The 20,136-nt window shown below is 34.1% G+C and overlaps 1 protein-coding gene across 1 annotated transcript in view; it reads left to right on the plus strand.

Annotated features, from left to right (window-relative positions):
- The first annotated feature begins 9,223 nt into the window (after positions 1 to 9,223).
- kek3 (leucine-rich repeat, immunoglobulin-like domain-containing kekkon 3 protein) overlaps positions 9,224 to 20,136 on the plus strand; it is a 277,971-nt gene continuing 267,058 nt past the window's right edge. The window contains exon 1 of the mRNA XM_073971596.1: positions 9,224 to 10,631. The gene's annotated coding sequence lies outside the window, so the exon portion shown is untranslated. The remainder of the gene's footprint in view (positions 10,632 to 20,136) is intronic.

The following is a 20,136-nucleotide window of genomic DNA, read 5'->3' on the forward strand; positions in this document are numbered from 1 at the left end:
ATATCGACCAAAATTAAAATTTTTATATTTTTCATACAAAAGTAATAGTCCATTTCACCCGCTAAAGATCTGATATTCTTCAAAATTGTAGGCACCTTTTTCGACCTATACTTTTACCCGGTGCAAAATTTCGTGACTATTGATGTATAATTGCGACTTCTAGCGAGTTTATTATTACACTACAAACAAATAACGGAATATATTAGGCTGTAACTCTGTTATCTGATCATGTACACCAGCATAATTGGCATCAATTGAAAGGTCAAGCGTTCCACTTTCAAGTATATCCCACTTGACCAGAATGTCACTTCCAGGAATTAAGATATAAGCTGTATATTAAAAATTTGCACAATTTTCACACAAAAGTTTTGGTCCATTTAACCCTCTAAATATTATCCGATCGCCATCTCAAATTGCAAGCTTCTACTTTGGAAAATACTCTTACCTTATTTAAAATTACGCGTTGATCGGACTATTATTGAGACCTACAGAGCCGCTAGAAAATTGGATAAATATTATGTTTTTGGTCCATTTCACCCACTAAATATTTCACGATCATCACCAATAAGAATAGGGATCTATTCTGATCTGAACCCGACCTCCATACAAAATTTCGTGACGATCGGTCCATAATTGCGGCCTGGAGCGTGTTTACAATTTATAATGGACAGACGGACGGACGGACGGAGTGACGGACGGACGGACTGACGGACGGACACACATCTCAAAATCGCTTTATCTCGTCGAGATATGAAGATTGGTATAGCACATTGGGGGTCTCCGACGAATATTTCGCGGTGTTACATGAATTTTTACCAAAACAAACTTATAATACCCTTTTCCACATTGTGGTATAGGGTATAAATACCGAAAATCGGAAATACCGAAAAAATAACTACTTAAAATATTGGTAGTTTCTTTGAAAAAAAAAAAGATGAAAGACGAGTTTTTTTTGGTCTGCACACTAGGGATATTCCCTTAGGCTGCACTCAAACAAGCATTTTCAACTCTTAGGGTGAGAACTTCGAAGTTTGAAAGATCAAGGAGTATATCTGCATAACATTTGAGAACTATTCTCGAAATGAATTTTGAACTTTTGAATGACGTACTCGAAGGGGTTTGACGTACTCGAAGAAGTTTAAAGTTTATAACAATCTGGGTTCTCATTGGTAAAGTTATCGTGCTTAGCAGCCATATTTATCTATCTAATATGGCTGCTAAGCCATCGTCATGATGGTGGTCACAGGACTTATAAGACTACCCTTACCGTCAAAATGGACGATATTTGTATGTCCTTTCGAAAGGTTATATTAATTTATAAACCAGAAATAACGTAGACGAGGTAAACATTGTTCTCGATACTTTCAGTAGTCACTGTCGAAATATATCGCTTTTTATTTCAATGCATTGCAATAAAGAGAACAATACAAAACATTCCTTTGGCAACCCTGAGAACTAAACATTTTGTATTCCTGGTTTGTTTTACTAATTACCTGAAAAATATGTACTTATTTTATACGTACTATATATGCAAATCGAAATTTTAAGTCTGACGTTTAACAATTATTTTTTAAATGCTTATTTTTTAATTCCATTTCGCTTAAAGACAAGATTTTTAGGTTCTTAATTATTCCACAAAAATATATGCTGATCGGCTTATGCGTTTTCGAGTTAAAGTGGGCACCGCAAACTGCTTAAGTAACAAGTAAAAAAGGATCAGTCGGCTTTGCCGACAGAGATATACCCTCAGCCTGTGTGAATTGAAACACTTTTTTTTCCAAAAACTTGTATATTTAAGGGGTTTTGACAATTTTAAGCGTTTGAACCGACAAATATCGCATGTACTATTTTAGCTAATATTATCGATTTTTGTGCGGAAGGTACCGGAAGGAGTGGACCTACAAGCACCACCTTCGAATTTCATCTAATATTCCAATAAATATCACGATGTGCAATGTGTGGATCAACTCAGTATTTGGTTCGGGAGTTGTCGTGCTCTCCAGCCACTACATGGTGCCATAGCGGGTTTTTACACTTTTAGGGTTGTTTTCTCAAGAAGTATGGACTTGCCCCTGAAAAAACTTTTACCGTCGTAACTGAGGCATTGAATGAAAGTTGATTCAACAAAAATCAAATTGATTCCAGAGCAGTCATTAAAGTTATCATGCGCAGAATCTTTCCGAACATTTTTGAACTCTTGGGGGGAGGTACCTGAAGGAGTAGACTGATATGGCTTATCTTCGAACTTAAACTAAGTTTAGACAAAATATTACGAAGGCCAAATTTTAGACGAATCGGCAGATCCGTTTAAGAGTTATCTTGCGCTCCAACCACTACACACGGTATCATAGGGGTTTTTCGTAATTTTCAGGCTATTTTCTCAGGAAGGATGGACTTGTCCCTGATGAAACTTGTACTGTCGTATAGAGGACATTAAATAGATGTTACTGCAACAAAAATCAAAGCGATTCATAAACAGGTCCTAAACTGAACTTTTCCGAAATTTTGTGTGGGAGGTACCCGAAGGAATGGACCGATTGAGTCCATATTGGAACCTTATCTAAGTCTGGTAGAAATTTCACGATGTGCTAAGTATGGACCAAATCGGTTACTTCCTTCAAGAGTTATCCTGCACACAAACTTTTCGAACATTTTCGATCTTTTGTGGGGGAGGTAACGGAAGGAGTGGACCGATGTAGGTCATCTTCGAGCTTAAACTAAGTTTGGGCAAAATATTACGAAAGCCAAAATTTGAACCGAATCGGTTCAGCCGTTCGAGAGTTATCGTGCTCTCCAGCCAGCAGGACAGACAGACAGACAGACGGACGGACATGGCTAGATCGACTCCAAATTGTCTGAAACACATTTCGTGCAAACATACTTGGGGTCTAAAACCATTATTTCGATGAGGCACATTTTCATCGTATCAAAGTGTATATACCCTCTTTAGCCTAAAGGCTGAGGGTATAAAAACAGCGTTTCAAAGACGGACCTTTATAAGAAAACTTTCAAGATTCTTCAACAGAAAAATGCCAAAGGTAGCTTAAGTTGTGACCTTTTAGATGATTATTAGAAAATGGTAGATTTCTTGTGAAAAATTCACGAAAAATGTTTTTTGTTGCCATTACCCATTGGCATTAGGGTTATGACTTTTTTACAACCTTGTATCCCTGTACGATGAGTTTTTACAGAAGATTGCATAAAATCTTAATTATAAAGTGATTCGATAAAAAAAGCTTCCGCACAAAAAGCTTTTAAAGTGTTTATTTTTCAAAACTTTTGAAAAATACAACACTGTAAGCAGATTTTTAATTGAAAACAGGGCATAGGGGCACGCGACATAACCAAAATGACATTACCATTTGTTATAACATATATGTATATCATTATATATTATATATAACTTTATTTCATATATAATAAAAATTAAAAGTGGTTTGTGGGCGGCCCTTTCAAAATTTAAATGGAATAAAAGTTATTATCGTCATTAATAGGCAAAAGGGCATTCATTCGTGCAACAGGAAATAATTTTTTTGCGATTTTTTTTTTAATTTCATAGAATTTAAAAAAATCAAAGTCGTCTGTGCGAAACTTTTTTATACCCTACACCACTATATGGGGAGGGTATTATAAGTTGATTTTGCCCAAAAAGTTTGTAACGCATCGAAATAATGGTCGTAGACCTATACTTATATATACCAAAGCGATTGTCTCGACGAGCTGAGTCGATCTGGCTATGTGTGTCCGTCCGTCCGTTTGTCCATCTAAACGTTGTAATCACGCTACAGGTCGCAATTTTGATCGGATCGTCACGCAATTTTGGGGGTTTTTGATTTTGGTGACAGTCGGATAATATTCAGGGGTCGGAATGGGCAAAAAAACTTATTTGGAGAAAAAGTCAACGTGTTATTTCAAAGCGCATATTTCCGCTTCTATAAGGCGTATATCAAAAGCAAAGGCTAATGAAAGTAGAAAATATTACCTTTACAACGATGTGAGGTAGGTTGTCATAGGTGGTCAAAGAACAGAGATATGGCAATAGTCGGCAATGAATCCCTTTTTCCATTTTTTGTGCAATCACACTACAGGTCGGAATTTTGATCGGATCCTCTCGAAATTTTGGGGGTTGGTGGGGGTCTCACAGAAAAAGAAGCCTATTGATGGTTTGCGTACATCCCACTTTTCCATTTTTTATTTAATTTGTATTGACTATGTACTTAAGTGCGTTTCAACAAAATTTACCTGTATTAATGAAGGCAATCAGAGCAAAGGCGCTAAGCAATCCCAATTTTAATATTTTGAATTTTACCAGTCAAAAGCTTATGCACAGGGGTAGTAGTGGAGGGTACAACACAGTCGGATCCGACCCGATTATAGCCTTGGCTCACTTGTTTTATAATAAAATGGAATGAATGTTATTTTAGGCATTAATGGATAAAAGTTTATTCATTCTCATTACAGCAAATAATTTTTGTAAAAAAATTTCAAAAAGTCATAGCCCTAATTATGCGTATGATTGATATTATTTAGAAATGTTTTAATAACAATCATACGGAGTACGGGTCTAATGTTAAGAAATAAAAAAATATTACAAAACATGTAAGAGAGGGCTGTAGTCGGACGGGACCGACCATGTCATTCCCTACACCAATATTCCTGGGCACTACATTTCACAGAATTTCGTTACATGATTGAACATTTTAGCCGTCAGCTCATACATACATAATTTGATTATGTATATCATACCAGAGATGTGGTACATACATACACCGTCATTACAGGAGACTTAACACGTTTTACCTTATTTCGTAATATACAGACGGAGCATTTTGGCTACATATACATGTTTTTTTTTTTTTCAAAAAACCAGTATGGAAAGGATTAAAGTCGGTCGGGGCCGACTATATGACACCCTACACAACTGTGAATATGTAAAATATATTTTGGGAGCTATATCGAAATCTAAACCGATTCCAAAATAATATGGCACACTTATTTCCGGACCAAATTCCGTCACACATATAGGGTGTTGGTTCAGCAAATACCTCAAATCGGCCGAAAATATAAAGTGGAGCTATATCCAAATCTAAACCGATTTCGATATAATTTGGCACATTTATTCCTTGACCGAATCCAGTGACACATGCAATTGCATAGAAACCGGTCTAATATTGCGTGTTTTGCGCAGCAAATACGTAAAATCCGTCGAAAATATATATGGAGCTATATCCAAATCTGAAGCGTTTTCGATATAATCTGGCACATTTATTTCTAGACCGAATTCAGTCACACATTCCAAATTTTATCGAAATCGGACATATATAGCGTGTTTGGTGCAGAAAATACTTGAAATCATCCGAAAATATATATGGGAGCTATATCCAAATCTTAACCGATTTCGATATAACATGGTACACTTATTACTAGACCAAATTCCGTCACACATTCCAAGTTTCAACAAAATTGGACAGATATAGGGGTTTGGTGTAGCAAATACGAGAAATCGGGCGAAAATATTTATGGGAGCTATATCCAAACCTGTACCAATTTCGATACAACTTGGCATATTTGGCATATTCAGTCACACACTCACATTTGTAGACGAATTTCGGGGCCTATTATTTTATAATCGCTATATTTGCCAAAGTTATGAGTGCATCAGGTTGCAAATTAGTTTTCGAGACAACGGTGGTTGCGCCTCCGATCAAGAAAAACTATATTTAAATGGTGTACTTAAATGGTGAGGTTCAACGGTCCATCAGCCATGAAAAGCTAAAACATATAAGTCTAAATAAGCGGGAGAATTCGATTTAACCATTTTTTTAACTTTTATAATTAGATCGCTTTAGGATAAAGACAGGGACATGGACGATATTAAATCCTAAAAGGCACAAATTGGCGAAAAATCCGACAAAGTCCGTAACAGAAAAGAAAGGTTACAGACAAAATCTGTTGATAAACTTAAAATCCTTCTCGGTTTGACAATGGACCGAAGAAGTGAGGTAGAAAATACCTATTTTTGAATTGTCAAGCATAAAGTCGATAAAAAGTTGTCATTAAAACTCATTACGACGGGCCAGCAACGCGGACCGGGTTCTGCTAGTATGTACATATATCCCCGAAAGGAACTATGGGTCTATTTTGTTTCCTTATGCATGTTACATACAAATGCACAAAGACATAATACCCCTTACCACAGTGTGGTGCAGGGTATACATATTATATGAATCAACAAAATATCAAAACACACTTAGAAATAGCTTTCGGTGATCTTCAGCGTATGGACCAATGAAAAAACTACCAATGTTTCGAGGTAATACATTTGGGGAATTTTTAAATCATGATTTGAAAAATTCTCTATCATGATGTGAAGTACATTATTTTTTTATAGCATGGAAGGTAAATGTAATTTTTTACAAACAAAACACTAAAGGAGCCCATTTATATATTAGACAGTAGCTCTGTCATCTTTTGATACAATTCGCATCAAAGGAAGAGTCAGGAGTTTTCAAGTTTGGTTTTCGTAATTTGCCTGAATATTATTAAAATAAAGGGTGTTTTTTTAAGCTAGATAGAACTTTAAATTGTAAAAAGTAACACAAAAAATTAAATTTTGATGAAACTTTTTTTTTATTTGTTTCAGTATACTCTGACAAATCTTCATGAATAGACTCACGCTTGAACAACGCTACGAAATTATCCAAATTTACTTTGAAAATCAGTCGTCGATTCGCTCTAGAGCAGTTGGCAAATGACCCGTTGTTTTATCGCAAAATTGTGTTCAGCGATGAGGCGCATTTTTGGCTTAACGGGTTTGTTAATAAGCCAAATTGCCGCATATGGAGTGAGACCAATCCACAAGAGACCCTACAGACTCCATTACATCCAGAAAAATGCACCGTAAGGTGCGGTTTTCACGCTGGTGGCATCATCGGACCTTATTTCTTCAAACATGAGGCCGGAGCTCGCGTTACGGTCAATGGAGATCGTTACCGCACCATGATCAATGATTTTTTGTTTGAAAATATGGATGACATTGATCCGGAGGAGATGTGGTTTCAACAGGATGGCGCTACGTGCCATACGGCGAACGCAACCATCGACTTATTGAAATCAAAATTTGGCGATAAGTTGATTTCGAGAAGTGGACCTGTCAATTGGCCTCCAAGGTCGTGCGATTTGACACCTCTCGATTATTTCCTGTGGGGCTACGTGAAGTCACTGGTTTATGCTGATAAACCAGCAACAATTGATGCCTTGGAGGCCAGCATTGTTCGTGTTATTCGTGACATACGGTCAGCAGTGCTCGAAAAAGTGGCCAAAAATTGGACGTCCAGAATGCACTTCGTCAAGAACAGCCGCGGTGCCCATATGCCCGAAATCATTTTCAAATGTTAATGTCACATATTGATCTTTCGAATAAAAAAAAATTGATTACAATTTAATTTTTTGTGTTATTTTATACAATTTCAAGTTCTATCGGGCTTAAAAATCACCCTTTATTAAGAATGTTACCAATTTTCACACAAAAGTTTTGGTCCATTTAATTTTTTAAATATAACCTACTCATCATGCTAAAATACAAGGTTCTTCTTTGTCGTAAACCCAAACCTCACCTAAATTTTCGCGTCGGTCACACATCATCATTGCGACCTACAGACCCGCGACAAACTCGGATAAAAATTTGGTGTTAATCTCAAAATTATTCATTCAGATTTATGGGCCAGGAGAAGTTAGTTGCCTTCGCCTTTACCAAGATTAATATTTAAAAAAATATCGCTAAAAGAATATTTTGAGCAAAAAACTGAATATTTTTCTATCATGATAAAGACAATTTGAAGCACGGGAGGATAATGAGATTTTCTAAACAGAAATCTTAAAATAAAAAGTCAAAGTAAGGAATTATTTTTCCATATGTAAACTACTTTCCCGGTATATGCTTTAAAGTACTATTTTTAATTTGTTAGTAGTGGTTCATTTCAATCGTCATTTAACATTGTAGTTATCTTCCTCAACCTATTCTCCTCATTACCAATAGGTGTTCCGCTCTGAACCCGACCTCCATACAAAATTTCGCGACAATTGGTTCATGATTACGACCTATTTATAATGAACAGACCGACAGACGGAAGGACGAGATATTACGATTCGTACATCAAAAGAGGGGTGTTTCCAAAAAAACTTGTAATACCCATTCCACATTGTGGAAAAATGGCCTAACCTTAACGCTAAACCATAAAGTTATAATATATAATAAAGATATAACGTAAAACTGGAGATTTTATTTTCGAAAACAATAAACCGTCTCAACACATAAAATTATCAGAATAGGTTTAACTCCTGATAGAAAGGAAGGCATCCGGTTTATGGACAGTTCATTGTTAGATTCTGGTATCGTGTACAAATTTTAATTTCTATGTTCCTTAAACTTCTTTTATTACTGTTACACATATAATTCTTGGTTGTCATTAAATCAAAATGTCACTTTATTGCAAATGAATTGTTTTAATTTGTGCCCTTGACAATGTGAGAGGACAGAAACAAGAACAACAAAAAAGTCTGTCTACATCCTCCCACCAAAGAAATTCCTTGACCGTTTAGGTGCTTGTGTGTGTATGTGCTGTGTCTGTAAAGACGATGGTGGCATGCATTAGTAAACATTTTGTTAGTCAAATCTGCAGTGACAGTAAATCTATCAAGTCATGACTAAAACAAGTCACAAACATGACACGTGAGACATATACATACATTCCTAGTATATCACAACAGACACAGTGACACACGCACCCACGAGTATGCATCGCTCTGTGTATAGCGGACAACGACATAAACCACACACGAATGTCTAAATTCGAAATTGAGTAATCAAGAGAACAAATTTGAAGTTTTTTCACCACTTTTCGTGAGAGAGAGTTTTGTTTACAAGAGAGATATGCTTTTTGTAAAATACATGTTTCGATAGTATTTCCACAACCGTTATGTTGTTTGGGTTTCCGGTATTTGGTGGTGGTGAGTTCCATTTACTCTTATATTTCTCAAGCAAAATACTCTTATATTTCATTGTGTCCTTATTGTGTGCTATGGTGAGTTGTATTATGTTGTGAGAGCCTGAGAGAGTATCTCTAAAATAGGGTTCAGCAAAACCACTATTTCGAATATGAAAAATTCCTTTGGATGAACGATGTTTTACATGCCAGCATACGAACCACGGCCGTTCCAAATCAGTTAACTCGGAAACGTGGTAATGTTAGTTGCGAACGTAAAACGGCAGCGGCAATTTCGTTTTGCAAAAGCTTTAACAAACTTTTTCAATGAAGTTTGAAAAACCAAAAGAAAATATAACAAATCAATGCAAAGATTACTTTAGCCTGTTTACGAAGAATTGAAAAAGAAAATTGAAACGAATTCCAACACGAGTAGTAATAAAGGCTTAATACTATTGCTATCGGAAGATATTTCAGTTAATCAAAAATAGATTTTGTGAAAATAGCATTTGGAAAAAATATACCATAGCATGTTGCAGTGCAGTATTCCTGTTAAACAAAACCACAACCACTGCCATTGGTAATAACCCAACCACAATTAGCACCCAGTTCAAAGTGCCAAAAACCGAATGGGTTCGCATTAAGTACCACCACACACACATTCAGCAATACACATACACACTCAACCACAGCTACAACTGCACTAAAATAAGAATAATCAAACAAATTATATATGTAAATATGATGATTGTATGTAGGTGTGTATTTGTGTGGGAAGAAGGAATTTTGCAGGTGTTCAACTAAATGTATGATGCCCCCTACATACACACAGTGTGTTCGTGTGTGTGTGTACGTGAAAATTTGTAACTCAGCAGCCGCATATCTTTCTCGTGCCATGCATTTGTGTAATAATAAAAATAATGAAATGTGAATATATGTGTATGTATGTACGTGTGTTCTTCATTGTTTGTTTGTAAAAAATGTGCAAATGTTAACCTGGTTTTTGGTGAAAATAAATTTTTGTCATCATCGTCCTATAAATTTATATATATGTAGGTGAATCTGCACACAGTACATACATTTGTGTGAGTGTTATTTATTTATCACAACCGGGTCTATGTGTGTTTATGAGAGGCGCGCCGCGCGGTTTAGGTCGTCTCGTTAGTTTGTGTGGGAAAAATATATTGCTGGTGGCATTTGAACGGTTGGATTTTCTTTGCCGCCACAGTCACATAATCAAAATTATGGTCTCTACCAAAAAAAATCTCAGATTCATTGTATACCCCAAACATAAAAAGGCTAATTAAATAACTAAACAAATGTTGCAAATGGTTCTCAGGACCACACTCTTGATATTATATTGTGTAAAAAATGTTAAAATAAATCTTTCAATTAATAAAATTAAATAAATCATAAAAATACTAAATTAAAACCACACAACCATACAATTAAAAAAAAACAAAAAGAAAATTAAAAAACAACAAGAAATCTTACAATTAAAACAGTATCTGTGTGTTATTTTATGCCACCTGCAACCTGATATCATCATCCAACAACCTTAGCCTTAGCAGTGACGACCTCAACCCCAACAAGGCAAACGAACGAACGTCAGTCATCTTAGCTTCTAGGCTCAATTTTGCATTGCGGGTAAGAATCGTCATCATCATCATTATATTTCACTGGTTTCTGTTTTCTATCTCTTCTTCTTGTTGTTCTTCTTGCTATTGCTGCTGCTAATTTCTTCTTATTCATTCGCCCCTTTTTCACTCACTTAACAACATTGTTGTCGTTGTTGTTGTTGCTGGTTGTTTGTGTTTGTGGTTTCTATGAAAGTTTATCAAATTCATTAGATTTGACATGAATGAATTGTCATCTGACAAAAGAAGAAGCTTTTAAGTATTGCTCAAATAATTTTTCTTGGTTTTTCTTTTTTTTGTCACTTCATTCAAAAGAAAACAAAAATTAGATATAGCGGATTTGAAATAGACAATTATTTTCATTTGTTATGCTACACTGACTTTGAAGGATTTCTTGTCGTTTGTTTGATGGAAATGTGTACTTTTTTCTACGAATTGGCATTCTTAATTGGCAATACCACGAATAAGAACAACCATAAATTTATTTGTATTGAAATTAAGGCGTTTTATTGTTCGATGGAAAATCAAAAAGGAAAAATAAATTACGGTTTATGACAATTTCGTTATAAAAGTTTAATTAGGCATCATGAATTACAATAAATCGTTATATTAGTTTTATAATTTTCAAATATTTTTAACATTTTGTATTTTAAATATATTAAGCGCAACAGAACGATTTCAAATTAAATCGTTTCGTTCTGTTTAATATTGACTGATTGTGTATGGCTTTTTACTCAAAATGCTATAAACGGTGATTTGGACAGATCAATATTTTATGATAATTATGACAGCAATTAGGTAACTATGTTTAACAAATAGGAATGACGAAGTCAAATCTTATCTTAGAACTAAAATCGGGTAGAATTTGTAGGAAATTATTAAATTTTTATATTTATGTTATAATGTGTTTTTTACTATACCCAACGCCACAATGCACACTGGTCCCAACCTGCGACAAAAAACTCGCACCACGAGTCACCAATGTGTGCTACTGACAATATCTCACAATACCTACATAATGTTAAACAATTTTACGATGAGTGGGGAATAAAAATTAACACTTCCAAGAGCGAAGCAATTTGCATTAGAAATGCATCTGGAAAATGTAAGCGTTCTGTAGTTCCTGAGAGTAAGGATTTAAAACTAGTTTTAAATGGCATTGAAATTCCCTTTAAAGACAAAATTACGTACCTGGGTGTAGAGTTCAACAAACTTTTTAAATTTAATTCACATGCTAGAAAGGCATTAAATAAGGCCCGTGGAGTTTTTATTTTGTTTTTGAAAATTCTAAACAACAAAGCTTTGCCAGCAAGTACAAAATTTATGTTGTACAAGACATGTATAAGGCCTGTTATTTTGTACGCCTTTCCTATCTGGTTTAGCATATCACCTACTGTTGTGAAAGAGCTAGAGGTTTTTGAGAGAAAAATTTTGAGACTTTGCATCGGGAAAAATTGTATGTGCATCAATAAGAGGTATTCGAATAATTTTATTTATGCAAATTCAAAATTGCAACGCATGGGTATCTATATCTGTACGATCCTAGATAAGTTTAATACAAGATTAGAGTTTCATGAAAATGTGCATATGAATGAAGCACGTAATAGTCAAGCGAACATTGGTTGGTATAACACAAATTATCTATCTCCCATAGGGTATAAATACGAGTCTGAAGCGGGTATTACCGAGTTTTATGGGAAGGAACTGGCCGGTACACATCGTGGGTAGTTATTGATTTACCTACTTTTTTGTCTGTTCATTGTTTTGTTTTGTTTCCTTTTTGTTTTGTATCATTAGTTTTAAGTTCATAAACCCTGGATAAATTATCCCTTCTTATTGTATTAGTCTCGGGAGCAAAGACGTATGTAACTTTAAATGATGTATACCCACATTTTATGTCCCCTTTCATGTAAAAGCTAGGTGCTGCAATTTCTGACATGACATTACGATAATACATTATAGTCATAAGTTCCTCATATTATGTATCTAATTCATATATTTACAATGTTTAAAAAAAGACTCAATAAATATAAACTTAAACTTAAACTTAAACTGCGACAAAAATCGAAAAATCTATATCAGCAAATCTCTGCGACAATTCAGCAAATTTTCCCTAAACATATTATATTTTTATATTCGAGCACTGTTTTTGTAATTTATAACGGTATTTAAAAAAGCAAAACAGAAGAAGTTGACATTTACGTATGATCTCTTAAAAACTTTAAAAACATCAGTAAGGTTGTGACTTCTTACAAGGCAAGTAACTCAAAATTGAAAGGATAAAATTATTTTTGTTCGAAATGAAAGTTTTAGTAGAAGGGTTTCTAATTACTTTTACATAAAAATGTGTACACATTATTCGCATAAAATGTGCTGTAAATCAATTTTTTTATAATACTTTTTTGTGGATTTTTTTCCAAGTCCAAAAAATTGAAGTAGAGTTTTACTAACTTCGCCATCCTTCGCCACTCTCCAAATTTTTTGAAGAATGTTCGAAATAGTGTCTAGTTTACAAAAAATTTGGTTCCAGCTGCATATATTTGCATTTCCGTGTGTGACATTAAAAATACCGACGATGCCTCTGGTCGTTTCAGTGAATATGCCGTATTACTGAAATAGGGAGGTACCGTAATATGAGTGCTATACCGAAACCTGGTAGAAGGTTTTTGATCATTGAGAACCCCAAATGGCAAATTACAACCGATTCGAGCCGAAAATGTTAATAAAACCTTCAAAATACCTGTAATCGGGAGGTATCGTAATATGAGAGCTATACCGAAACCTGGACCTAAGACCACAATTTTTGGCGCAGAAGGTTTCTGACTATTGGGAACCCCAAATACCAGAGTACAGCCAATTAGGGCCGAACATGTAGATAAAAGCTTCAAAATACCTGAAATCAGGTGATACCGCTACATGGGGGCTATAGGAAAAACTGGACCCATATTGATGATTTTTTGGCTAAAGTATTTTTGACTTATTTTTAGCATATACTGAAGAAATAAGATTGATCCGACGATTATAAATATTTTTGTCGCAGCTTCCCATACCAGTGGGACCACTGTGCAATGTGGCGTTTCGAAAAATTCACGTAATACCGCGAAATATTCGTCGTAGACCCTCATTTGTATACCAAAATTCATATCTCGACGAGATAAAGCGATTTGAGATGTATGTCCGTCAGTCCATTAAAAATTGTAATCACGCTACAGGCACAATTATGGACCAATCTTCACGAAGGAGGTCGGGTTCAGACCGGAATAGACCCCTATAGTTTACATGAGTATTTAACGTGTGAAATTGACCATAACTTTTGTGGGAAAAATATTCAACTTTAATTTGTAATCAATAATTTAAGGGGGCATATTCGGACAACTTACTAAACCAATAAACTCTTGACCTCTCACTTAATGCAAATTTTATCACTGTAGCAGTTAGATAAAGGAACTAATGTCAAACATCACGGTGAGCCTGACCCAACACGGTGCGGCTGAATCAACTGGAAAGTTTTTGCGGATTCTGAAACTACAATGTTCGTAGATGAGAAAAATAAAAAAAACAATTAAAATCGCCGGAGCCCTTTTTAAATGAATCAATATCAAAGCTCACATTTTTAGATTTTTTTTTAGGCTTTTACGATTTTGATTGGAAACCGTAAGTCCTATTGAAATTGGATTAGGACAAATATTGTAGCTGTGAAAATTCTCTACAAGATTGACTTTCATTGTATTTTCGTAGGATTAACCATTTTTGAGATATCACCTCCGTATAAAACACTGTCATGTTCTAACTTTAAATAAAAACCGCTTACACCTGGGAAGTCTTTGCAGATTTTTTGCTGAAAAAGCAGAATGAGGAGAGGAAAAATCCAAACAAGAAAAAATAGCTGCAGGGATTTTTAAATTAACTGCGGTCAAAGTTATTATTATTTTAGGGTTTTTAGATTTTCAAGATTTTGCATGGAAACGGCAAGCCCTATCGAAATGGGACTAACGAAAATGTTGTAGAGAACTTTCACTGTAACAGCATTCGTATACCCTCAGCCTTTAGGCTACAAAGGGTGTATACACTAGATACGACCAAAAATGTGCCTCATCGAAATAACGGTTTTAGACCACAAGTATGTTTGGGCGAAATTAGTTTCAGACAATTTTAAGTCGATTAAGTCATGTCCGTCCATCTGTCTGGCTGGTGCGCACAATAACCCTCGAACGGATCAACCGATTCGAACCAAATTTTGGATATAGTAATATTTTGTTCAAGGTTAGTTTAAGTTCGAAGATGCCCATATCGGTCCACTCCTTCGGGTGCCTCCACACAAGCTCAAAATTTTTCTGTAAAATGGTGGGAACGATAATTCTCGAAGTGAGCAATCGATTTGGTCCAAACTTTGCACATCGTATTACTCCTTCCAGATATAAATCGGGTTCGAATATCAACTACATCGGTCCACTCCTTCGGGTACCTCCCGCACAAAATTGGGATAAAGTGAAGCTTAGGAGCTACTCTCAAATCGTTTTGAAATGTAATTCAGTAGGTTGTCCTTGCGGCTCCCCTTACGACGGTACAATTTTTTTCTTGCGCAAATCCATACTTCCTGAGATATTGGCCCAAAAGCTCCACAAAACCCTGACGGCACCAAACAAAATGACAAATCCGCAAGATAATTCTAGCAGGGAGTTTCTGATTGGTGCAGACTTTGCTCATCGTATTATTTCATCCAGTCATGTATCAGGTTGGAATATGGACTATATCCGTACACTCCTTCGGGTACCTTCCACAGAAAATTCGGAAAAAGTGAAGTTTAAGAGCTCCTCTCGTATAGTTTTGATTCTTTTTTCAGTAGGTCGTTCTAGCGGCTTCATTTAAAACGACAATTTCTTTCCGGAGCAATTCAATACCTCCTGAGATAATGGCCTAAAAGCTCCAAAACCCTGCCGGCACATACTAATATGGCTATTGCGCAATATAACTCTAAAACATTTCCAAAAATTTCTTTCAAACTTAATTAAACGTAATTTAATATTATGAGTCCTTTATGAAGAAGTTTGGTTACTAAAAATGTTTGGTATATGTCATTGATTTTGTATTGCCCCACATTATGTTACGTACAAATTTTAAAGCAAACTCGTGACACAAAATTAATATATTTTATATACGGCATAATTATTGTCAGTGGCTGAGGGTATATCTCCGTCAGCACAGCTGACTGACACATTCTTACTTCTTTTTAGTCCCGTTTCGATAGAACGAACGGTTATTTCCAACCAAAATACTGAAAACCTAAAAACCTGACCTTGGTCGCGATTTATTTAAAAATCCCTTCGTCGTTTTTTTGTTTTTTTTTTTATTTTTATCATCTATGAATATTGTAGATTTAGAATCTACTAAAACTTCCCAGGTGTAAGCACCTTCCATTTAAAGTTAGTTAAGGAGGAATTTATGACATTGTTTTGTAAGGAGGCGATACAGTCAGTTCATTGTTCCAATTTCAACTTCTTTATCTCAAAAATAGTAAACCCTAGGGAAAAGTCATAATGGTTAATCTTGTAGAGAATTTTCGCAGCTTCAACACTTTTATGCCACTTTTGATTAGAAGTAATATAATACCTCGAAAAATTGGTATTTTTCATTGATGATAAAGCTATTTCTAAATGCGTTTGGTACACTTTTTTTCTTAATACAAATTTTTAATTTTTTGAAGAAATATGTATGTATGTATGTATAGGTAGCCAATATAGTCTATTAAGGAGATACTAAAGTGTTCACTTATGTGGCTTTTATACCAAATAACATAAGGCGAACTGAACCAAAATAATTAATATTTAATTTTATATTTGACTACTGTCACCATCTACTTAGTACTGATTGAAAGCTTTCCTGGTCTTCTTGATTAGCATTTTACATGTCTTTAATACACCAAATAGAAGCACAGGTATTTGTTATTAAAGTAAAAACTTTAAAATATTAAAATTCTGATAGCTTAGCGTCTTTGAAATAACTCTGATATTTTACCATAAGCGCCACTTTTTGTATTAATTTAAAGCTCAGATGGTTTAGTTTCATTATAAAGCTCTCTCCTTGGAATATGTTCAACAGAAGCAGAAATATCTGACATGGAAATAAAATTGGAAATTTTGATATTGTGTTTTTTTTAACATCACAAGCATATCAACAATTTTGGTAACGCAATTGGGAACATATTAAATGTCTTCATTGTTGAAACGCATCCAACCAATGCTCAGATACTAGTCAGTACAATTCAAATAAAAAATGGGTAAGAGGGATGTGCACCAACCTCTTTTGCATAATAATAAAGGTAACATTTTCCTCATCCATTGACGGGTTTTTCTTAAAACGTATAAAGGTGCCAGATGCAGAGGTCTTCAGACAAACATGTTATTTCTCTTTTTCAGTGACCACCTCATTAGGGTGTTACCCTCTTTTTATATAAATGTTTTGCGGTGTCCACTAAAGCTCGAAAACGAATGGACCGATCATCATATATTTTTGTGGGCTTATTAAGTACCTAATAATCTAGCGTTTGGACGAGAGACTTTTAAAAATATAAATTTTTTTGGTTTGTTTATCGTTTGCCTTATGAATGTTGATGCAAGACGTATTGTTTGGCTATAGGCTTTGCACAAATATAAATCGATGTTATGATTTTTAATAATTTGTTTTATTTCCAATATTTCGATTGGAATCTCCAATCATCATCAGGGAACTACAACATAAATACAAATCAGCAGTTTTTTATTCTTATTTGTAAAAAACTGCTGATTTGTATTTATGTATGTTGTAGTTCCCTGACGATGATTGGAGATTCCAATCGAAATATTGGAAATAAAACAAATTATTAAAAATCATAACATCGATATTTATTTGTGAAAAGCCTATAGCCAAACAATACGTCAAGCATCAATATAAATTTTTAAAAAAATGGTGAACAGCCAAATTCAACATTCGATTTTTTACAAAAAATTACCGTTTTTAACCACTAATCGGTCAAAAAACTTTTTTAAAGAAAAATTCTTATTTTTGAAGACAACAGTTCGATATATTCAATGATCCCACAAAAAATATGAAGACTGAACACCAAATTTCAGACATTTTGGGTGGATAATACCGAAAAGTCTCCCCTGTCCCGTCCGGGATGTTTGTGGAACAATTATATAATACCGAAAATCGGTAGCTGCGGTTTCATGCGGGCTATATGAAGGCGATTTCAGATGACAGATTTCAGGTGAAAGACTAAATACCAATTTTCAGCCATTTTAGTGTGAAAATGAGGCTAAAACTTCAAAATACCGAAAACCGGGAGGTACCGTCCTTTGGGGGCTATATGAAGGCATGGACATATACCGACAAATTTCAAGGGGAAAGGTTTTTACCCCCAACGAAGACTAAATACCAAATTTCAGCAATTTCGGTGTGATAATGAGGCTCAAATCTTCAAAATATCGAAAATCAACTTATAGGCCGTTTATATATAACAAGGTTAACCCAGTGGGTCTGGGTTTCAAATGTCATTTCCATTGTATATACTTCAAATAAATCCTCATAAAGAAGGTTAACCCTGCAAAAAACTATAATATAAACGCCGTATTACAGTTAAGGGGAGTACACACTATCAATCAAAAATGACAGCCAACGTACTTTTAGGACATTTTTCCTGCAAATAACAACTTTTATTTAGCGAAAAACCTTTTAAATACAATATATACGGTATTATTTAGATATTACAAAAGAAATTTTTCAGTTAGGCTTTGATATTCACGAAATACACCTCGATGACTGTCAGTTTTGCTTGTAAATGTGTACTATACTTTACAATTCTCTGTTGGAATGTTTCATGCCAACCACCAACATTTTGTGACGGATGCATTATCGATATCTTATAGATATTTTGCGATATCTCCGTTGTTGGACCACCTACCCCAACCTACTTTTTTCATTTTGGAACACGCCTACTAGAAGCGGAGATATTTGCATATGAATAAAACGTTAAATGTTCTTCGTATAATTTTTTGCATATTCCCACCCCTGAATATCATCCCACCATCACCAAAATCAATAGGCTTCTTCCAATATGGGTTCCCATTAACTCTTTCGTGACGTTCCTATCAATATTGCGACCTGTAGTGTAATTAAAAAAAAATGAAGAAATGGGATGTCTTACCAACTATTGCGACGTCTCTGATATTTGGTCATCTACGCCAAAGCTACTTTGCATCATTATCCAGATGAGATTTTCTACTTTCAGTGTTAGGTTTTGTTTTTGAAAGTACCGCAACTAAACCTGTGATATTGAAATCGCAGAAATGAAACGTTGGGTTTTATTAGCGACTATATATTGCGACCGGTAGTGTGATTTCAAAAAATAAATAAAATAAAATAAAATAAAATAAAATAAAATAAAATAAAATAAAATAAAATAAAATAAAATAAAATAAAATAAAATAACATAAAATAACATAAAATAAAATAAAATAAAATAAAATAAAATAAAATAAAATAAAATAAAATAAAATAAAATAAAATAAAATAAAATAAAATAAAATAAAATAAAATAAAATAAAATAAAATAAAATAAAATAAAATAAAATAAAATAAAATAAAATAAAATAAAATAAAATAAAATAAAATATAATAAAATAAAATAAAATAAAATAAAATAAAATAAAATAAAATAAAATAAAATAAAATAAAATAAAATAAAATAAAATAAAATAAAATAAAATAAAATAAAATAAAATAAAATAAAATAAAATAAAATAAAATAAAATAAAATAAAATAAAATAAAATAAAATAAAATAAAATGAAAAATGGGATGTATTAATTGGTCACCTACGCCAAGCTATTTGCATCATTGTAAATATGGGATTTTCTAATTTTATTGTCAGACTTTGCTTTTGGAAGTACCCCATTCGTTATTATAATTAAAATCTCAGAAATGAAAAGTTGGGTTTCATTAGCAGATAATTAGATAGCAGATAATTAGAGGAAGATAATCTGATCTGATACGAAAACAACCGTTATTTTAATGCACTGAGGGAAATTTTAATACTTTGTAAAACAACATACGAAACCTAAAACCTCAATTTCCATGACTGTGTTTTCCCGCGAAAACGGGGTTTTTACATTTGCGAGCTCAGTTAAAAAAACTACCAATTCGTAAAATCCGGCATAGAGAGCATAACCTGGTCCATTTGTATTGGATCATAACACTGTTGAGAACAGTCGCGGACACCGAAAAAAGAACACATATAAAACTCAAAGTCCAAAGAGTGTGTTCAATTTAAAAAATGTGCTAAAATTTCCCTCAGTGCATTAAAATAACGGTTGTTTTCGTATCAGATTATCTTCCTCCAAATCTGGAGCATATTTCCAAACCTTTACCCGGCGGACTTGTTCGCGGAAAAACCATTTTATTAACAAAACATCAAGGGTTTTATAAGAAATTTCGGCGTTTCTCATAATTATTTTGAAAATGTTCCATCTTATCAGCATC

This window comes from Musca autumnalis, unplaced genomic scaffold, assembly GCF_047663935.1.
Source record: "Musca autumnalis isolate F117 unplaced genomic scaffold, ASM4766393v1 scaffold_2, whole genome shotgun sequence".
Classification (NCBI taxonomy): Eukaryota; Metazoa; Arthropoda; class Insecta; order Diptera; family Muscidae; genus Musca; species Musca autumnalis.